Consider the following 15360-nt stretch of genomic DNA (forward strand, 5'->3'; position numbering starts at 1 on the left):
TGTTAGTATACCTGACAGAACTGTTTGGCTGTTGTTTGTTTTTCTTTGTGAAGTGCTTTCATTAAAAGTAAAAGATGAGCACTCAACACGTTGCGCCTTGGTCTCGTCACTACGACTCCTGTGACAGAACCACCCACTAAAAGAAGACCAAGCAGCGTGGGAGGAGGTACGTGGAGTCATGGACCTGGGAGGAAATCCTGGATGGGGCAGGACCGTGGACAAGGCCGGGAGAGTATCGCCGCCCGCCGGAGGATATAGAGGCAGCGAAGGCAGAACGGCGATACTGGAAGGAACGGCTGGGACGGCAAGAGGAGGCTGAGAGGCAGCCCCTCCCCCCCCAAAAAATTGGGGGGGCATACGGGTAGTTTGGCTAGGTCAGGGGGGAGCCCTGACCTAACTTCCCGGGCGTATAGGAGAGAGCCGTGGAGCAAACCGGAGCCAGTAAAGGAGTCAAGCGCTGAGTTCGACGCGAGATTCAGGAGAATGGTACTGGCGGAAAGGGCACTGCGAAGCGGGCGTGCAGGGGGGCGAGAAATGCATTACGGTGTGATGCGCACTCTCGCCCATCCGCACGCACAGTCCGGTTCGGTCGGTACGGGCTCCGCAGCGTTGCCATGCAAGAGTTGGCCGGCAGCCAGGAAGAAGTGCGCCGGCTCAACGCATCTGGTTTCCAGTGCATCTCCTCGGCCCAGTTTATCCTGCGCCTGCTCTATGCACGGCAGCCCTCATTCCCCAGCACAGCCCAGTTTGCCCTGTGCCAGCGCTCCGCCCGTGCCGGGCTACAGTGACCATCCAGCCAGGACGGGGTGTGCCAGCCCTGAGCTCCAGACCTCCGGCGCGCCTCCACGGCCCAGTGTGCCCCATGCCTGCTCGGCGCACCCAGTCTCCTGTAAGTCTCCCCAGTCCGGGGAGACCGATTCCAGCTCCACACAGGAGGCCTCCAGCGACGGTCCGCAGCCCGGGGCCTCCAGCGACGGTCCGCAGCCCGGGGCCTCCAGCGGTGGTCGGCAGTGCAGAACGGGGGCTACGCCCAGAGCCAGAGCCACCTCCGTAGCTGGAGGATTGGCGGAAGGGTTGGGTGTAGCACAGGAACCGCCGTAGACTGTGGCCACCCTCCCTTCCCGCCCTTTAGGTTTGGCGTTGTTTTTGTGGGGGGTTTGTTTGGGGTGCAGTCGGGGTCTGCACCTTCGGGGGGGGGGGGGGGGGGGTACTGTCACGTCCTGACCAGTAAAAAGGGCCATTTGCCATAGTAGTATGGTCAGGGCGTGGCAGGGGGGTTGTTTTGTGTGTTTTGGGGTTTGTTGTTTCTAGCAGAATTTTTTCTAGTTTTCTATTTCTGTGTTTCGTTTTCCATGTTTGGCCGAGTATGGTTTCCAATCAGAGGCAGGTGTCTTTCGTTGTCTCTGATTGGAAGCCATACTTAGGCAGCGTGTTTTCCTTTGGGGTTTGTGGGTGGTTGCTTTCTGTTAAGTTTGTTAGTATACCTGACAGAACTGTTTGGCTGTCGTTTGTTTTTTCTTTGTGAAGTGCTTTCATTAAAAGTAAAACATGAGCACTCAACACGCTGCGCCTTGGTCTCTTCACTACGACTCCTGTGACAGTAACGTTCTGCAGGGCTAGATCGCACAATGCAAAAACAAGATCCCACAATCTCAGGTGGGAAAAAGGGCTGCCTAAGTATGATCCCCAATCAGAGACAACGATAAACAGCTGCCTCTGATTGGGAACCATACTAGGACAACAAAGAAATATAAACATAGATTTGCCCACCCAAGTCACACCCTGACCTAACCAAATAGAGAATAAAACAGACTCTAAGGTCAGGGTGTGATAGTTGTGCTCTTGGATTGACCTTACCGTACCATTCTGATAACTCCATAAAGGACATAACTCTTCAAAAATTATTTTGGAACGAAAGACCCTTTTCATACATCTTTCCCATAAATACAGGTATTTCATCCAGCAGCACATTTGAGTTCAGCTATAATATTTGTTGTAATATTTGTTCTATCTTTTCAGGGGATAAAATTAAAATTGTCGCCAGCTCTGCAATGCTTGTTTGAAAAAGAGAGATTCTTTGAAAAAAGAATAATTTTCAATTAATTGAAAATGAGACATGGCAATCTGCACAAAGGCAAAAAGGCAATTTTTAAACAATGCTTAAACAAAGCTTTTCTTAGTAATCTACTTGAGAATCATTTAGGATTCAAATAAAACTTTTGAATGAGTGAAGATTTTACAGAGAGGATTAGTGCTTTTATATTTAATAATCTCAACCCACCCAAATCATATTCATTATATAGATAGGCACATTTTATTTTGTCTGGTTTAGTGTCCCAGATAAAGGAAAATATGTTTTGCTCATATGATTTGAAAAAACGAATCATCAGGAATAGGCAGCACCATAAGTAAGTGACTAAACTGAGATATAACTAAGGAGCTAATCAGGGCAATTTTTTCATAAATAGACAGGTATTTACCTCTCCATGGTTGCCGGATCCTGTCTATTTTTACAAGTTTTCTATTGAAATTCATTGTGGAGAGCTTATTTATATATTTTGGGATATGAATACCGAGTATGTCTACTTCACCATCAGCCCATTTTATAGATAAACTGCAGGGTAATGTGTTGTATTTTTTAAGGATCCAATACGTAATATTGTACACTTATCATAATTAGGTTTAGTCCAGAGAGTACAGAAAAGTTATCTAGATCTTCAATGAGACATTGCAGGGATCTTGCTTGCGGACTTAATATAAAACTTGAGTCATGGACACCTTTGTTTTTAAGCCTTGGATTTCTAATCCTCTAATGTTGTTATTGGATCTGATTTTAATAGCTAGCATTTCGATGGCCATAAGGAATAGATATGCTGACAGCACACACCCTTCTTTAACTCCTCTTGACAATTCAAAAAACTCTATGAGAAGTAGCCGTTATTTACTATTTTACACCTGGGGTTGCTATACATTATTTTTACCCATTTTATAAGAGAATTACCGAAATTGAAAAAATCCAGGCATTTATAAAATGCCTTTTCAAAATTCGCTATGAATACCATTCCTGGCTTCTTATATGTTTCATGATGTTCTATTATTTCTAGTAGTTGTCGTATATTATCTCCAATGTATCGTCCATGTAAAAAACCTGTCTGATCAGGATGAACAATCCCTGGTAAACCCCTTTTAATTCTGAGTGCTATGCATTTTGCTAGTATTTTTGCATCAAAACATTGAAGTGTAAGGGGCCTCCAGTTTTTTAGATAGACTGGGTCTTTATATTTGACAACTGGGTCTTGTTTTAATAATAGAGAAATCAGACCTTCCTGCTGAGTACCTGACAGACTACCATTTCTATAGGAGTAGGTAAAACAATCTAACAATGGAGCTTTTAGTATATCAAAAAATACTTCATATATCTCTACCGGTATGCCATCAAGCCCTGGGGTTTTTCCAGACTGAAAGGATTTAATAGCCTCAAATAGTTTTTCCTCTGTAATTTGGCTTTCGCACTGATCTTTCTGTACATTTGTTAATTTTCCATTTTTTATATTATTTGGAAATAATTCCTTACCATAATCTTCATTCAGTGGGAAAGGATGAGAAGGAAAAGAGAACATCTGCCTAAAATAATTAGCTTCCTCTTTTAAAATAAAATTTGGAGAATCACAGATGACTCTGTCTTCAGTAACGAGTTTCTGAAAATTGTTTTTGTTTGCATTCCTGTATTGGAGATTCAGGAAGAATTTTGTGCATTTTTCTCCATATTCCATCCAGTTTGCTTTATTTTTGCAATAGATTACATTAGATCGTTCTTGAATAAGTTCCTCAAGTTCTTTTTTATTTTCTCTAACTTATTTTATCTCTGTAGTATCGTTTTTATTGCTATCTACCTGTACTATTAGTTCATAGATTTCCCTTGTTAGTCTTGTTCCTTTAGGCAGAAACTGCTTTTTTATTATTGATGAATTTTGAATTGAATGACCCATGAAGGTACATTTAAAAGGTATCCCAAACAATAAGGGGATTTTCCGAACCTATATTATACTGGAAAAATGATGTTATAAATGTAACACTGTGCTACAGTCTCCTACCATAATGATTAGATAATTTGTTGCCTGTAATGTCAATAAATAATTGCACAGAATACATCTGTTTATCCTACAGCTATTGTAAGCTGTAATCATGAGCCAATAAACCAGAGATACAGTGTTAGCACTGAGGCAGTGTGCACAAGTGGGAAGACCACTTGATGCAGCTCTTCCTCCACTATCAGCTCCAATGTAAATAACATGAGTAAGTCTACCTCTGATAAGCTTCCCAGTAAAGCATTAAAAACAATCAAGCAACCCAGAAAAGTGCAAAGATTTGCCCATATTAACATATGTAGCCTACGAAACAAGGTCCATGAAGTCAATAACTTGCTTGTAACAGATGACATTCATATTTTATCTCTGAAACTCACTTAGCTAATACCTTTGATGATACAGTGGTAGCAATACATGTTTATAACATCTACCGAAAGACAGAAATGCCAACGGAGGCGGTGTTGCGGTCTAAATTTAGAACCACATTGTTGTAAAGCTTAGAGACGATCTAATGTTAACTACTGTTGAAGTAATATGGCTACAGGTTGGAGGGGGAGCATTGCTGCACAGCTAATTTCAGGTCTCTCCAGAGATGTTTGATCGGGTTCATGTCCGGGGTCTGGCTGGGCCACATTCAGAGACTTGTCCCGAAGCCACTCCTGCTTTGTCTTGGCTGTGTGCTTAGGGTCGTTGTCCTGTTGGAAGGTGAACCTTCGTTTCCATCAAGAACCTCTTTGGTATCTAAATAGTCCCGTTTGTTAGCTCCGGTATTGGCAATGTCCAACCAAAAAGGAAGATTAGCAAACAGGTCATCAGAGCTGTCAGATGTCATCAGAGCGCGCAACAGGACACTGTACTGTCTACACTCAGTTTGTTGTTTACATTAAAACATTTTAATTAAATTGATTTTAATCCGAACTAAAGTTTTGTTACTAAAGATTCCACAATGCGGTTAGCCTTTATGGCTGGGACTGCAAGTTTGTGTTCCTTTTTTTGTGTGTATTCCACGAGTGCTAGCTTGCTGTACTACAGACACCTGTCGTCATCGTGGGAAAGACTCATTATTATCTTTTCGTAAAACAACTGCTTGCAGTATAGAGCCAATCTGGATACCAAGGAGATCCTGAGGGAAATCGACAAGTACCAACAGCTTTATGCTATGGAGGAACAACATACTCCTTCGTGGAAAGATCCGACCACCTCACAAAATAACGTTAACCCGACAAAAAAAAGAAAAACAGATTCATCTACAGACACGGACGATTTACTTACTATTGAGGTAGAGGCTAGTGCTCTGGCTGGAATCTATGCAACAATGGAAAAGTTGTGTGAGGAGGTAGCAGGGCTGAGGGGGAGTTTGGAGTTCAGCCAGAGTGAAATTCTCAAGCTCCAAAGAGAAAACAAGACACTCACAGCCAAGGTAAAAATACACGATTCCAACATGGATTGTCTACTCAGGGAAAATAGGGTAATGAAGGAGACGCTACTAGACATACAAAGTTGTAGCATGCGTGAAAATCGTTTTTTTTTCTGGTATTCCTGGGGACGCATCCAATAATCCGAGGGCGCGATCAGAGAATTCATGAAATCCGCATTGAAACTTCCTATAGAGACTGTAAACAAGGTGGCTTTCCACCGAGTACACAGACTTGGAGCTCGGAGCGACAAGACCAAGGGTCCCCGACCGATCATCGCAAAATTTGAACACTACCAACAAAAGGAGCTGATCAAAAGCAGAGGAAGGGACCAAATTCGCTCTCAATGACCAATTTCCAAAGGAGATAAACGAAAGTTGTAAGAGACTCTATCCGGTACAAAGACAACAAAGGAAGAATGGTAGGCATGCCTTTAACATTGTGGACAAACTCTTTATAGATGGACAGCTATTCCGAGACAGCTCCATAACACCGTGGCTGTACTAAATTCTACAGGGACTTCAGGTTTGAAAAAAAGAAGGTATGGGAACTGTTTAAATTATCTGAATATTATGAAGTGGATAGGAACACACGCACTCAACTACATGCTTGCTTACACATACGGACTTTTACATGCACCTGATCTCACACTCTTTTTCTCTCTTTTCTTCCTCTCTCTCTATTGTCGAGAACTGTTTTATAATTTAATGTGCTTATTGTTTGTCTATCTTTTTTATGTATTTGTCTAGAAGTTTATATATGTTTAAAACAAGCAAGGGGAAGATATCAAAATAGGGGTATTGGGGAATAATAACATATTGTACGGAATACATTTGTACTGTAGTGAAGCCGTCTAGAGTAATGCAAGGTCTCTTTCATGATCATGTGAAACGTCAATTGCTATGGAAATGCTGGGATGTGTTTTTCAATTATGTTAAAAGTAATTATGATGGTGATATGGTATGGATTACAATTATGAATATTAAGGCAATACGCACTACATGTTACACACAGACACTCAAACATGCAAATTGGCCGAGTTATTATTTATTTGGACATCACACATTATAGTCTTAGTCTGAAACCCTGACCTGTTCACCGGACGTGCTACCTGTCCCAGACCTGTTGTCCCAGACCTGCTGGAACCCTGACCTATTCACCGGACGTGCAACCTGTCCAAGACCTGCTGTTTTCAACTCTCTAGAGACAGCAGGAGCGGTAGAGATACTCTCAAAGATCGGCTATGAAAAACCAACTGACACTTACTCTTGTGTTACTGACTTGTTGCACCCTCAACAACTACTATGATTATTATTATTTGACAATGCTGGTCATTTATGAACATTTGAACATCTAGGCCATGTGCTGTTATAATCTCCACCCGGCACAGCCAGAAGAGGACTGGCCACCCCTCATAGCCTGGTTCCTCTCTAGGTTTCTTCCTAGGTTTTGGCCTTTCTAGGGAGTTTTTCCTAGCCACTGTGGTTCTACACCTGCATTGCTTGCTGTTTGGGGTTTTAGGCTGGGGTTCTGTACAGCACTTTGAGATATCAGCTGATGTAAGAAGGGCTATATAAATACATTTGATTTGATTTGATATCTATTCCTTATGGTCATCGAAATGCTAGCTAATAAAATCAGATCCAACAACAATATTAGAGGATTAGAAATCCAAGGCTTAAAAACAAAGGTGTCCATGTATGCCGATGATTCAAGTTTTATGTTAATTCCACAAGCTAGATCCCTGCAATGTCTCTTTAAAAATCTAGATAACTATTCTGTACTCTCTGGACTAAACCTAATTATGATACGTATTGGATCCTTAAAAAATACAACTTTTACATTACCCTGCAGTTTATCTATAAAATGGGCTGATGGTGAAGTAGACATACTCGGTATTCATATCACAAAAGATATAAATAAGCACTCCACAATGAATTTCAATAGAAAACTTGTAAAAATAGACAAGATCCTGCAACCATGGAGAGGTAAATACCTGTCTATTTATTTGCCCTTATTAACTCCTTAGACATATCGCAGTTTACACACTTACTTATGGCGCTGCCTACTCCTGATGATTCGTTTTTCAAATCATATGAGCAAATTTTTTTCGCTTTATCTGGGACGCTATACCAGACAAAGTAAAAATAGGCTATCTATATAATGAATATGAATTGGGTGGGTTGAGATTATTAAATATAAAAGCACTAAACCTCTCTCTATAAGCTTCACTCATTCAAAAGTGTTATTTGAACCCTAAATGGTTCTCAAATAGATTACTAAGAAAAGCTCATCCATTGTTTAAAAATTGCCTTTGTGCAGATTGCCATGTCTCATTTTCGATTAATTGAAAATGATACTTTTTTCAAAGTATCTCTCTTTTTCAAACAAGCATTGCAGAGCTGGCTACAATTTCAATTTCATCCCCCTGAAAAGGTAGAACAAATATTACAACAAATATTATGGCTGAACTCAAATATGCTGGTTGATAAAATACCTGTATTTATGGGAAAGATGTTTGAAAAGGGTATTTTGTTCTTAATATTGATATTGTAAATTGTAATGGTAGTTATGTCCTTCATGGAGTTATCAGAATTGTACGGGAAGGTCTGCTCAAACCAAGAGTACAACCAATTGATTACAGCATTGCCCCAAAAATGGAGGAGGCGGGTGGCAGCGGGAGGAGGTAGGGAACTCTTCTGTCTGCCCAATATTAAGGATCAAAACTGGCTGAGGAATAAAAATAGCAAAACTGGAAAGTATACCAGTTTCATTTGAGGACCAGGATGTTGACAACTGTGCCATGCAGATTACAAAATAGTTGGTAAGAGATTTTTGATGTACCGATTCTATGGTACAGGGTGTATGAGTTGATATATAAAACGCAAGATTCAAGACTTCATGCTTTTCAGCTAAAATTATTATATAGAATTCTTGCCACCAACAACATGTTGAATATTTGGGGCATAAAATCATCAAAGCGCTGCAGATTTTGTTGTGAGGATACAGAATCAATAGACCATTTATTTTGGTATTGCTCTCAGGTAGCCTGTTTCTGGTCTCAGTTTCAGGAATGGCTGAAAATGCATAGCATTGATCTAAAATTGACCCTAGAAATAGTACTTAGGAGATCTGGAGAGACCGGGTCAGTCAATTACTAATATACTAATACCCTTAGTAAAAGTATTTTTCTTCAACATGCAATCTGTAGAGTATATTCGATTAGATAGATTGAAATTGTACGTTAAACATCACAGCATATTTGAAAGATATGTGTTGCATAGAAACACGAAGTGGGTGGCCAGCAGAGATAGATGGGATGGGCTGAGGGAAGTTGAGGGTTGGTATGTGGAATTGGAGACAATTGGGAGTGGAGTTGCTGTGTGAGAGAGAGAATGATTGTCAAAAGATAAAGGAAAAAAAAGGTCAAAATAAAACATAATAAAAGTACATTTGAATGACACTAAGTGGCAGTATTTTTACAACTAATGCCGGTTTGCCTGAGGCTGATGCCGTGCAGGTGTTTGTACACATGCATATACACACACTCTCATTCAAATAAACACATACAAGAACACACATACAGTCGTGGCCAGAAGTTTTGAGAATGACACAAATATTCATTTCCACAAAGTTTGCTGCTTCAATGTCTTTAGATATTTTGTCAGATGTTACTATGGAATACTGAAGTATAATTACAAGCATTTCATAAGTGTCAAAGTCTTTTATTAACAATTACATGAAGTTGATGCAAAGAGTCAATATTTGCAGTGTTGACCTTTCTTTTTCAAGACCTCTGCAATCCGCCCTGGCATGCTGTCAATTAACTTCTGGGCCTCTGAGAAGTTGCTCTCAGAGGATGTGTTGGTACCATTCTTTATTCATGGCTGTGTTCTTAGGCAAAATTGTGAGTGAGCCCACTCCCTTGGCTGAGAAGCAACCCCACACATGAATGTTCTCAGGATGCTTTACTGTTGGCATGACACAGGACTGATGGTAGCGCTCACCTTGTCTTCTCCGGACAAGCTTTTTCCCAGATTCCCCAAACAATCGGAAAGGGGATTCAGAGAAAATGACTTTGCCCCAGTCCTCAGCAGTCCAATCCCTGTACCTTTTTCAGAACATCAGTCTGTCCCTGACGTTTTTCCTGGAGAGAAGTGGCTTCTTTGCTGCCATTCTTGACACCAGGCCATCCTCCAAAAGTCTTCGCCTCACTGTGCGTGCAGATGCACTCACACCTGCCTGCTGCCATTCCTGTGCGAGCTCTCTACTGGTGGTGCCCCGATCCCGCAGCTGAATCAACTTTAGGAGACGGTCCTGACGCTTGCTGGACTTTCTTGGGCGCCCTGAAGCCTTCTTCACAACAATTGAATCGCTCTCCTTGAAGTTGTTGATGATCCGATAAATGGTTGATTTAGGTGCAATCTTACTGGCAGCAATATCCTTGCCTGTGAAGCCCTTTTTGTGCAAAGTAATGATGACGGCATGTGTTTCCTTGCAGGTAACCATGGTTGACAGAGGAAGAACAATGATTCCAAGCACCACCCTCCTTTTGAAGCTTCCAGTCTGTTATTCGAACTCAATCACCACGACAGAATTAATTGCAATTCATCTGATCACTCTTCATAACATTCTGGATGGAGTATATGCAAATTGCAATTATACAAACTGAGGCAGCAGACTTTGTGAAAATGTATATTTGTGTCATTCTCAAAACCTTTGGCAACGACTGTACATGTAATAGTGCCAGACATGCACACAAACATATACAGTTGGCATTGCTGTTATGATTTCATGTTGTCCTTGATGTCCTTTATTGTAAATGTATTATTTTGTATTCTTTTTTTGCATTGTTTGCTGTTTTCTTCTGTCTTTTCCTTTTTTCTCTTTAGTTCATTCTCCTGGTTGTCTCCTGGTTGTGCATTGGGAGGTCCTTGGGGGTGGGGAATGGAATGAATTGTATTTTTTTTCTTCCAGGGGCGGACTGTGGGAGGGGTCTTGAATGGTTGAGGGATAGCTATTGGGGAACTGTGGGGGGATCTTGGAGGGTTCGGGTTTCACAAGATTGTGATCATGAAAAAGAAACTATGACATATATTTTATATCACTATCATGCACACGGATGTCTCTGTTGCTGAAAGACTGATACATGGTTGATAGTGTCTTGATGCTGTATTGTTTGTCCTTCATGTACTAATACTTTAATGTTACCCCTTCCTTGTGTTTTTTTGTAATAAATAATAAATAAATAAAAATAAATAAAAAATACAAATATGGCTACAGGTTCAGCTGCCTCACCAAAAGCCCATTCCTGTGGGAAGCTGCTATAGACCACCAAGTGCTAACAGTCAGTATCTGGATAATATGTGTGAAATGCTTGATAATGTATGTGATATGAACAGAGAAGTATATTTTCTGGGTGATTTAAATATTGACTGGCTATCTTCAAGCTGCCCACTCAGGAAAAAACTGTAACCAGTGCCTGCAACCTGCAACCTAGTTACAAACAAAACAGGAATTAAATCATCAACATGTATTGATCACATTTTTATACTAACGCTGCAGATATTTGCTTTAAAGCAGTATCCAAATCCATAGGATGTAGTGATCACAATATAATAGCCATCTCTAGGAAAACCTGCTCAGTTGGTAGAGCATGGTGTGTGCAACGCCAGGGTTGTGGGTTCGATTCCCACGGGGGGCCAGTACAAAAAAAAAAATGCATGAAATATATGTATTCACTACTGTAAGTCGCTCTGGATTAGAGCGACTGCTAAATGACAAAAAAAAAATGTAAAAATATATATATAAAAATTCCAAAGGCTGGGCCTAATAGGATGAATATGAGGTCATACAAAAAGTTTTGTAGTGATTCATATGTTGATGATGTAAAGAATATTTTCTGGTCTGTGGTGTGTAATGAAGAGCAACCAGACGCTGCACTTGACATATTTATGAAACTATTTATTCCAGTTACTAATAAATACGCATCCATTAAGAAATTCACTGTAAAAACGGTTAAATCCCCTTGGATTGATGAGGAATTGAAAAAATGTATGGTTGGGAGGGATGAGGCAAAAGGTATGGCAATTAATATGTCTGGCAGCCCAACTGATTAGCAAACGTACTGCAAATTAAGAAATCATGTGACTAAACTAAATTTACAAAAAAATAAACCACACTATGAAACAAAGAAACTATATGAAGAATGATAGTAAAAAGCTTTAGGGCACCTTAAATTAAATTTGGGGGAAAAAAATCAAACTCGGCTCCATCATTCATTGAATCAGATGGCTCATTCATCAGAAAACCCACTGATAATGCCAACTACTTTAATTACTTTTTCATTGGCAAGACAAGCAAACTTAGGGATGACATGCCAGCAACAAACGCTGACACTACACATCCAAGTATATCTGACCAAATTAAGAAAGACAAGAATTGTACTTTTGAATTCCATAAAGTAAGTGTGGAAGAGGTGAAAGAATTATTGTTGTCTATCTACAATAACAAGCCACCAGGGTCTGACAATCTAGATGGAAAATGAATGAGGATAATAGCAGATGATATTGCCACTCCTATTTGCCACATCTTCAATTTAAGCCTACTAGAGAGCGTGTGCCCTCAGGCCTGGAGGGAAGCTAAAGTCATTCCGTTACCCAAGAATAGTAAAGCCCCCTTTACTAGCTCAAATAGCCGACCAATCAGCCTGTCACCAACCCTTAGTAAACATCTGGAAATAATTGTTTTTGAGCAGATACAAGGCTATTTTACAGTAAACAAATTGACAACAGAATGTCAGCATGCTCATAGGGAAGGACAATCAACAAGCACAGCACTTACACAAATGACTGATGGTTGGCTGAGAGAAATTGTTGAAAAAAAATCTAATAAATTAAAAAGTAACACAAGAAATGTACATAACAATAACAAGGCTATATACAGGGGGTACCGGTACCGAGTCAATGTGCCGGGGGTCCAGGGTAATCGAGGTAATTTGCAAAGTGATCTCTAGAACTCAAAACGTATACAGTTAAAAGTCCTGGTGCACCAAACCTCCACCAGGTGGTGTTGTTGGGTCTTTATGACATACACTCCCTTGTATTTTTGATTTTGACAAATAAACATCCTTTGGATATACAGTATCTGTTTGATGCTACAGAGCCCTGTACAACTTATATCAATATCTTCTGTGAACTTTCGAAGATTGAAAAGGTCCAGATTTATTTGATGCTGGTTCTACATGGTCTTATTCTGAGCTACACTGGCTACGTTTACACAGGCAGCCCAATTCTGATATTTGTTTTCCACTAATTGGTCTTTTGACCAATCACATCAGATCTTTTTCAAAACTGATGTAATTGGTCAAAAGACCAATAAGTGGGAAAAAAATATCACAATTGGTCTGTCTGTGTAAATGCAGCCATAATCCTTTATTTGGCTTAGGTACACTGGCAATGGTGTTTGCTATGGTTGGCTATGGAAGCTGAGGCTATTTCTGCTTGTTGCAAATGGTCTTTTCCTGTCTGCGGTGTATGGTTGACTGCATAATACTCTGCCGGAAGTGGTGTAGGGCTCGTGGACCTTTTGCAGAAGATTTGCTGGTTTTATTCAACTTTTATTTATCTAGGCAAGTCAGCCGCTTGACGTTACCCTAGGATAGGGGGCGCCACAGCGCATTTTGGAAAAAATTCGTGCCCATTTTCAACGGCCTACTAATCAGACTCAGAAGCTAGGATATGCATATAATTAATACCTGTGGATATAAAACACCCTAAAGTTTCTAAAACTGTTTGAATGGTGTCTGTGAGTATAACAGAACTCATATGGCAGTCAAAACCCCGAGACCGATTGAAACAGGAAGTAGAATTCTGAATTGTGGACTCAACTTCACGTCGTTGCCTATTATTCACACCGTGAACTATCGTTATTTGAGCACTCCCTATTGCTTCCACAAGATGTCGCCAGTCTTTACAAAGTGTTTTGAGCCTTCTACTGTCGAAACTCAGTCAATGAGACGCGTTGGAAATTGGTCACAGCGGGAGGGCCATCACCATTATGACGCCGGCGGCCCTGTCTACCCCCACCTTTGGAAACGTTTTGAAACACATTGAAATCGTCCCCCTCAAATCTTATTGGCTCTCTTGTTGAAACAGGCCCTGAAGATTTATGTTATACAACGTTTGACATGTTTGAACGAACCTAAATGTGAAAAAAAAAGTACTATTTCGAAACCACTGTGGCGCGCAAGGCAGATTAGTTGGATATGCCCTTCGGACGCACTAACATCAGCAAGCTAATTGAACATAAAGGATGGACTTTTCCGACCGAAAATACATCTGTTGTGGACCTGGGATTCCTGGAAGTGCTTTCTGATGAGGACAACTAAAGGTAAGGGATTATTGACAATATTATACAACATTAGATGTGACATGCGATTGTTCCAAGATGGCGCCGAGCTGTATTTAATTGCTCATTTTCTGAGTATCGCATCCCCTTTTATCGCTAAGTGTGATTACCCAGTAAAGTTATTTTTAAATCTGGTATGACAGGTGCTTTCAAGAGATATTCATCTATAAATCTTAGAATGACAATATTACATTTTAAAAATGTTTTCGAATAGTAATTCAGTAAAATGTAGCACTGTTTCCCTGGATGCATTTGACGGGAAAATAGTTAGTCAACGATGTAAAATGCTGTTTTCATATATAAATATGAACTTTATTGAACAAAAGAATGCATGCATTGTGTAACATGATGTCCTAGGTGTGTCATCTGATGAAGTTTGTAAAAGGTTAGTGCTGCATTTAGCTGTTTTTTGGTTATTTGTGATGCATGTGTTTGGTCGGAAAATGGCTATGTTGCTGCATTTTACGATGGACTCCTCTAACATAATCTAATGATTTGCTTTTCCTGTTAAACCTTTTTGAAATCGGACGACGTGGGTCGATTCAGGAGAGGTGTATCTATAAAACGAAAAAAAAATATATATATATATTTTTTCAAATTATTCAATTTTGTTATGCTAATAGCGATATGATTTTTCGCTGGATTTTGATCCCGCTGACGGGATGAGACGCTGAAGAGGTTTTAAGAGCAAATTCTTATTTAATGAAGGCCTACCCCGGCAAAACTGCACATATCCTGAAAATACATGGTTGTGGTGTTACCATCTCTCTTTCAATTTGGGAATGGACGTAGGGCAACACGCCTTTGTTAAAGGTGTCAACCGCTTGCGACGTAAGTGTTTAGAGACAAATTAGTGTAATATTTAGGATAATAAGGGATCATGAGGAGCTGCTTTTGAGAGGTTAGATCATTCATAGTGAATGGGCTGGGGGGGCTGCAGAAGGTGTGAAAAATGTGTTGTTGTGAATGGGAGATTGAGGAGAAATGGCACCTTTCATTTACTGTCTCTAAGCACAACCAAAAAACCCTTCCTCATCTCAAAGACCTATCCGTAAACCTCCCCCAGCCTATTCACTTTGACAGATCATTCTTGTCAGTAGTAGCCCTTGGCAGGGGATTTTTGTAAACCAGTGGAGGCTGCTGAGGAGAGAACGGCTAATAATAATGGCTGGAACGGAGCAAATAGTATGGCATCAAACACATTGAAACTGTCACGGGCGTCGTAGTGATTGGACCAAAATATAGCGGGGATGTGAATGCTCATTTTCTTCTTTATTAAATAAATGAACACTGAACAAAAAGAATGACGAAAACAGTCCTGTCAGGCACACAGCTAAACAAGAAACAACTACCCACAAAACCCATAGAAAAACACCCCTACTAAATAGGACCTTCAATTAGAGGCAACGAGGAACAGCTGCCTCCAATTGAAGGTTAAAACAATAAAC

This window comes from Salmo salar, chromosome 14 (assembly GCF_965601325.2).
Source record: "Salmo salar chromosome 14, fSalSal1, whole genome shotgun sequence".
Taxonomy (NCBI): Eukaryota; Metazoa; Chordata; class Actinopteri; order Salmoniformes; family Salmonidae; genus Salmo; species Salmo salar.